At 38.0% G+C, this 8012-nt stretch overlaps 1 pseudogene; it reads right to left on the reverse strand.

Annotated features, from left to right (window-relative positions):
- Positions 1 to 103: 103 nt before the first annotated feature.
- LOC108698958 lies at positions 104 to 504 on the reverse strand (annotated as a pseudogene).
- Positions 505 to 8012: the final 7508 nt, after the last annotated feature.

The following is an 8012-nucleotide window of genomic DNA, read 5'->3' on the forward strand; positions in this document are numbered from 1 at the left end:
TTTATTTCAGCACAAATGGTTGGCAGTTGTCTGGAGAGTAATGGATGTTGTTTAAAGTCAAAAGTTCTATGTTCAGTTTGCTGGAATGGTCCCACATCTTGCATTAGTTACATTTGCAGTAATAGGATGAGATTGAATCATCCCAGTCTCCAAGCAGACCCTTCTTGACCTCCTTAAGACGAGGTTGTGCACCAGCAGTGAACTTTTTGGTGTATCCATCCTTTGGCTTCTTAGACCAAACTGTCAGCTCACACCGAGTGCCCACAACAAGGGATGAAATGCGGTTGTGCCATTTCAGGGGAATGTAGGGCACATCATCACCAGGCTTGACATCTATGTAGTCTCCCTCACAGCACTGGTCATAGTAGGGGCTGCTGTTTTCATATAGTCGGGCACAGAGCTTGTTGCCCTCAACATCCTTTAAGTCAGCAGGAACAGGACAAAGCCCTAAGGAAGGGCAGAGCAGAGCAGAAGAGGCAGGATGCAGAGGCTCTGAAGTATCATGGCTGCATTCTGACAGGGATCTGGGAAATATTTTATACTTGAGGGGGAACGGAAGTATTTTGGCATGGAGAGAAACCTTTTGCTCCAGAAGTCTGACAGCTGTGGTCAAGGTGAATTCTGAGGAGTCTGCCAACTGATAAGTGTGAGAATTGGGGGATCTGACACTGCTAGTGACCCTGATAAGCTGGCGAATAGGGATCACAGAGAGTTTACAAAGTAGCTAAACAACAGATGACCCTGCAATGCATTGTACTCTATAATGGAGCAGAGGAAAATAATAACTAGAGAGGTGAAGTATATATTAGAACTCATTGTAGAGTGCTTTGCATTTCAGATTAATGTAGGTTGCTCTGCAGGTAAGCAGCTATTTTCAGCTTCATGTAATGTAGAACACCCTGCAGACAGTCAACAAGGCTGTGCTCAGACATGTAATACAGTTTGCACATATTTGCACAGGCAGATGTACGCTTTGCTGCTGTTCTGGAATAAATGCGATGATTAGCAGGTAATGAGTTCTCATTAACTCATTGAGCACACAATGGATCGCAATGTTTTGAACATTGTGTGCCTTAACTGTGCTGTCTTATTCACCTAACACCTGTTCTGTATCAGAAGTTTCACATGGAAAAAAAAACCGTTAAGTTGTAGAAATAACTGATGAAAATTTCTGCATATGCTTCATTTAAAATATTTCTACTGTTTTGTTGGCCACACAAATGCTAGACTGGTCAGCATCATCTGAAGCCTGAGGAAAAGATTTACCCCTAGACATGGCAACTGGTGAAAATTAGTGCAGAAGTGACAAACGATCAATGGTGTCATTCATTTACAAGAACCTCTGAATCAAGCACGAATGATGCCAGCAAATAACAGAATTTAGGAAGATCTATTGTGCCAACACATCAGTGTTTATATCTAACTGACTATATTTTGATTCATTTCTCAATTTAACATCTGTGTGTATTTATTTCTGCATGTGCATTGCATCCATATCAGGTTTTTCCCTTTTCAGTGATTTACAGGAGGTACCTGAATAGTTCAAGCCAGACAAACAGTATGAGTCAGCCCAGACATATTATAACTTTTTTTTCTGTAGAACAATTGAATAACTCTGTAGGCGCCAGTGAGACCCCGGCAGGATAGAAAAGGATTTACACATATAGTACATTTATTACAAACTATAAATGAATTTAGAAGAAAGAAAAACTTCCCAGTTATATCAGTTGTTCTGCAGAAGGGACATTGTAATAAAACTCATTCAACACTGCTTTTGGAACTGTTCAGGTGTCATGGAGGCACCTATGCTGTATAAACATGCATAAGAAATGCACAGAAAAACAAAACTAAGCATTTATTTAATAAAATATATACAATATATTTACATGCAATTAACAATTTATAGATCAAAAATTATACTCACAACATATCTGTTTGGGATAAAATGTAGTAAGAATCAACATTTTCCGTTTATAATAAACTCTGCATTTAAAATAACAATAAACACAGATCAGTGTTAGACTATGGCACCAAGGGCCCCCTAGAAAATCTAATACCAGGGGCCCACATATTTCTATGTTTGAAAAGTTCATTGTTTACCAAACAGCCATATAGTCTGTTTATAAGACAGACTATATTGTTGTTTGGGTTAATATATCTTTAAAGCTGGCCATATTTAGGCCAATATAAGCTGCCAAGTCGCCCATTTCAGGCAGAGTTAACAGGCTATTGGTCACTGTATGAGGACCTGTCAAAGAATGCCTGATATAAAATTGACCACATATCTGTTGGAAGTGAAAAAGTCCACTGGGCAAAAGCTGCATTGGTGCTTTGATGCTATTCTCGATCAACAGATATCTGTAGGCCTGAATTATGCTCTGGTCACCCACCCCCTGCCCAAAGATTGGATCAGCCTGATTTGGCCCTGCTTCTTTGGCGGCCTTCAAAAACAAACAGATCGTATTATATATGTATGACAAGTTTCTGCCTAATGCATTAGATCTTGCTCTGCCATTTACACTGTACAAATTCTTCCATATAAATCTCATCCTAAGATTAACAGTCCCTCCTGCTTTATGTGGCAATAAATTTAGCCTCTGTCATTTCCCTCAGCTAGCTTTCGATCTTGCTCACGGTTTTCTTTTATGACTTGGCTTACCTTAGGTACCTTGAATCAAACAGTTCTTTTTAAGGAAACAGAGTATGAAATCCGCAGCACTCTGTGAATTTCACATTTTCTGGGAATTAATGAAAATAGAAGAAGAACCTAATAAAAAGTTTTAATGCACTTTGCTCCAGAAAGAGGAAGGACCCACCCATACCGGGGCCACTGGGTCAATCGAACCCTGTTTCAAAGCTCCTTGTTGTCCAACATTTGTTCAAGCTTTCTTAAAATACCAAGATATATATGTAATAATATAACAATAACATTATCTAGGTAAAAATTACAAACCAAGATATTACAATATAGGCTTTCTTTTTTTAGATTTGAAATATTTCAAAGGGATTTCTAACAGCCTTTTAGTCAAAACTAGCTTCCTTTTTTTTTTACAGCAACCAAATAACAAGCCTAAGTAACATATTTTTGTACTAGGTCCCTTGCCTTTCAACTTATTTATTAAAGGGATCTAGGTATGGGCGAATCTGAGGCGTTTCGTTTCGCCAAAAATTCGCCGCCGGCGAATTGACGCTGTCGCCCATTAAAGTCTATGGGCGTCAAAAAAATTTTGTTGCGCGGTGAAATTTTTTTTGTCGCGCGTCTTTTTTTTTTTTTTACGCACACCGCCATACAAGTCTATGGTCATTTCCGCGGCGAAACAAGGCAAAAAAATTCGCCCATCCCTAAAGGGATCCTGTCATCGGAAAACATGTTTTTTTTCAAAACGCATCAGGTAAAAGTGCTACTCCAGCAGAATTCTGCACTGAAATCCATTTCTCAAAAGAGCAAACAGATTTTTTTATATTCAATTTTGAAATCTGACATGGGGCTTGACATTTTGTCAATTTCCCAGATGCCCCATGTCATGTGACTTGTGCCTGCACTTTAGGAGAGAAATGCTTTCTGGCAGGCTGCTGTTTTTCCTTCTCAATGTAACTGAATGTGTCTCAGTGGGACATGGGTTTTTACTATTGAGTGTTGCTCTTAGATCTACCAGGCAGCTGTTATCTTGTGTTAGGGAACTGTTATTTGGTTACCTTCCCATTGTTCTTTTGTTTGGCTGCTGGGGGGAAAAGGGAGGGGGGTGATATCACTCCAACTTGCAGTACAGCAGTAAAGAGTGATTGAAGTTTATCAGAGCACAATTCACATGACTTGGGGCAGCTGGGAAACTGACAATATGTCTAGCCCCATGTCAGATTTCAAAATTCAATATAAAAAAAATCTGTTTGCTCTTTTGAGAAATTGATTTCAGTGTAGAATTCTGCTGGAGCAGTACTATTAACGGATTCATTTTGAAAAAACATTTTTTTCCCATGACAGTATCCTTTTAATGACCTGGAGGTGGGCATTGAAAGTACTGTTTCTATTTTTGCAGATGATACTAAATTGTGCAGAACTATAGGTTCCATGCAGGATGCTGCCACTTTGCAGAGTGATTTGTCTAAACTGGAAAACTGGGCAGCAAACTGGAAAATGAGGTTCAATGTTGATAAATGCAAGGTTATGCACTTTGGCAAAAATAATATAAATGTAAGTTATACACTAAATGGCATTGTTTTGGGAGTTTCCTTAAATGAGAAGGATCTAGGGGTTTTTGTAGATAACAAGTTATCTAATTCTGGGCAGTGTCATTCTGTGGCTACTAAAGCAAATAAAGTTCTGTCTTGCATAAAAAGACAGACAATATCCAAGATCAAAGGCTATTGTGATACTAAACTCTATAGTAAGTATAGATATGGGTATATATAATTTATGTGTGTGTATGGATGCTGGGTTTTCATTTGGAGGGGTTGAACTTGATGGACATTGCCTTTTTTCAACCCAATTTAACTATGTAAAATTTGCTGAATGAAGCTTTCCTGGTATCTGCATGCTTGGAGAAAACAGAAGCATTTCTTTGAATGGAAGAAAAAATTATTGTAAGAAAGCTTAGGAAAATCTACAAAAATAGTATAAACAATCCACAGTGTAATCCGTCATCATGCAGGATAACACTTTGTACATTGCTGAAAGCTTTTCCTCCTCACAAAGATCATATATAATATCTTGAGCAGGCCAGACCAAACCCTAACCGACAGAAATTGTGTAATACAAACAGTAAACGGACCAAACTGTAGAGAGCCTGCTACTTGTGAGAGCTTACAGCATCGGCAAAAGTAATTATTTTAAAGAAATGGAAAAGGAAACCCCATTAATCACAACAGAGCATGGAAGTGTGGAAACGTGTCCTCTCACTGATGTAGTGGAAGAGTTTCTGTGAATCTATGGCTTAGCACCAACACAAGTAAAATATTCATCAGATTACTTAATGCAAAGCATTGACAACAGAAATAAATAAAACAATAGAATAGCAGGATGCTCCTACATGTCTCTTGCAGAATGTATTAAAAACAAGATATTAAAAAAGAAAAAAACAGTAATATGATTTCTGCCTTTCCATCACAGAGAAAAGAAATATGGCTGTGGGCTGTATATGGATTGCTAATATTCTGATTGCTGCAAGGAGCTTTGGAAGGTCACTCACATAGGTCACTATATCCTCACAAAATATAGAATCCTGACGTAATTGCACGAAAAAAAAGAACATTGATCAAAAAAAGGGCAATGGGGGCAGTTACTGTATATCTGGAGGAGCTGGATGCCACCATAATCATAGGGCGTTTGAACAAATCTTTAAAATCTAAATAAAACACAGCAACTAGGAGAATAATTTGTATTAAAGGCCATATTGCCACAATAGCAATAAAAAAATGTGCAAAGTAAGTATGTAACATTAATGGGCTTAGTTATGCAATTATAGAGTGATTCCAAGAATCAAAGAGGATCAATTGATCTTCGCAGAGATTAAGGGCCATAGTTTTGTCTGCATATGGCTGCTCTTCTGATTATCTTATCTTGAGATTTTAAATGGTGCAAGTTCTATCTGATTTTTAATAGCAACAGCAAACAGATTAGATTTTAACAGGTAAACTGTCTTTACTGCTTTTAAAGATTTATGGGGCACTTGCTGAATTTCAGCAGTTGTTTGGTGCTTGCTGCTTTTAAACAATACAAACCAATAAAAACAGAGAATAAATGCACCCCTCAGGCATATCTGTTTTAATGATGTATATGTGTGTGTGTTTCTGTGTGTGTGTTTCTGTGTGTGTGGTGTTCAGACAAAAAGGAGACTTTCATGCACTGTGTGAAACTCTTTCCCTGCAATTGTTCTGTAAGATTACAGCAGGGATATGTGTGTTTCTCACTGGATAATGTCCCAGACATTATTTTTTCATTCTTTGATCATGTAGACACACTGAACACTGTGTTATTATTATTTTCACATATTTATGCAGTGTTGTACAGAATATACAACATTGAACATTTAAGATTGCATTCATTGAACATTCAAGAAAACATACAAAGAAACCCAATAACTGATACAAACGGTATAGGGCTCTACCCACAGAGTTTATTGCACTATTGTGTGGCTTTAGTTAAAAGGGATTCTGTCATGATTTTTAAGGTATCGTTTCTATTTCTAAATTACACTGTTTACACTGCAAATAATTCACTCTGCCATATAATATTGTATTCCTCAACTAACAAATGTATTTTTTTAGTTCTAATATTGGTGTGTAGCCATCTCAGTTCATTTTGCCTGGTCATGTGCTTTCAGAAAGAGCCATGATGAAATTGCTTTCAGTTTAGCTATTGTTTCTCCTATTCAATGTAACCGAAGGAGTCACAGTGTTCAGCAATGCAGAGTGACTGAGTTTTTAGAGCACAAGTCACATGACTAAGGGCAACTGGGAAACTGATAGCATATCTAGTCCTGACTGGCCAATAGCTTGGGGCTACTGTTTAGGTGGCACAAATAAGTCCAGCTTTGAGGGAAGGCCACCAATGCCTGGGCCTAAGGTGGCACCTTATTTTGGTGTGGCATGCCGCCCAGTTGTATCTACTCCACAATTCTTACATGAAATCTCTCACATTCAAAGTCCTCAGTACCAGTAGGAAAGGGCACGCACATGTCAACGGGGGCAGGAAGTGTAGGCACACGGGCCGGGCCCACAATTGGTACATGGCTATATTAAATATCCATCTCTTTTGGGCTCTAGGCCTAGACTTTAGAGCCTCTTGGTTTTAGAAAATAAAACAGGTTTAAATGGGGACTTAATATTTTTTACAAGGGAGATACAAATCTGTTTAATATATACCTAATCAGTTGGCTAATGCTTTATAAGTGCAAAGCTCTGTCTCTGTTACTGTAAGCAATTTTTCAATTGAAAAGCATAGGATTCCTCTCTTTAGCAGGAAACCATGTATGACTGCAAAGTTGTTGTCCCTGACTCAATGGACTAGGGTTAGACACAATATAAAGTGCAGTTAGTGCTGTCCAGTGCATGTGTCTATCTGTTAATTTATGTGTGTATCTATGTAGCTATATATCACGTATCTATAAACACATTTAATTAAAGAACAGAAAAGAATAATAAAATTATCCTGTAAAATAATTTTTAAATGAAATAAGAAACTGATTTATGACAGTTATTGGACAAAGGTTGAATGGTTAAGCTGCCCCTAAGAAAGTGTAACTTGCACCAGCAGGCATAGGTGTCTAAAAACGAACTGCATGTTCCTTGGCAAGTATGAAAAATATGAGCCAGTGAGGAAGATGAGTGGGAAAAGTTGGGTGCAGAGCTGTTCTATCCAATTAAAATCAGGGGCTGCCATTCCAGGGTGATGCTTCTTTCAAATCTTATTCCATTTCAAACAACACAGTTATGTCTGCTGCATAAATCATATCCTGATACCGTATTATTGCCGCCGCATGGAAAAAAACCTTCATTTAATGAAAACTAGCAAGAAAAGACTCTGCTGCAGAAATGACTTGTCTATAAATCTATTGTATTTCTGCAAAATAACTTTTGAATTCAGAGCCCTTATTGTAATCAGCTGTACAACATATCCTTATAGAAAAAAAAAACATATATATGTTAGCTAAGAAGTGATACATCCTATTTAAATGAGCGATAGGATAGCTGAAACTATTTATCTCAAATTTAAAGAGAAACTGGTTACCAAGTTGGCAGGTGCTAGGCAAAAATACTAAGTTAATCAAGATCCTCCCTCCCTTCCTAGAACAGACAGACAGCTGTTTCCCTGCTTTGCAGGCTGCGGCATGTTCTCTGCCTCATTCTTCTCCTCACGTTCTCTCTGTCTCCTTTCTCCTCTTCTCCTGGGGGCTCAGCTCTAATTTGGCAGCATGAAGGTCGTATACACCTTGGCTGACACAGCCCCACTGACTTTAAAAAAGCAATAACAGTTTATAGCAGGAAATTGATAACTCTTAACCCTGTCTTGTCAA

Source organism: Xenopus laevis, chromosome 8L, assembly GCF_017654675.1.
Source record: "Xenopus laevis strain J_2021 chromosome 8L, Xenopus_laevis_v10.1, whole genome shotgun sequence".
Classification (NCBI taxonomy): Eukaryota; Metazoa; Chordata; class Amphibia; order Anura; family Pipidae; genus Xenopus; species Xenopus laevis.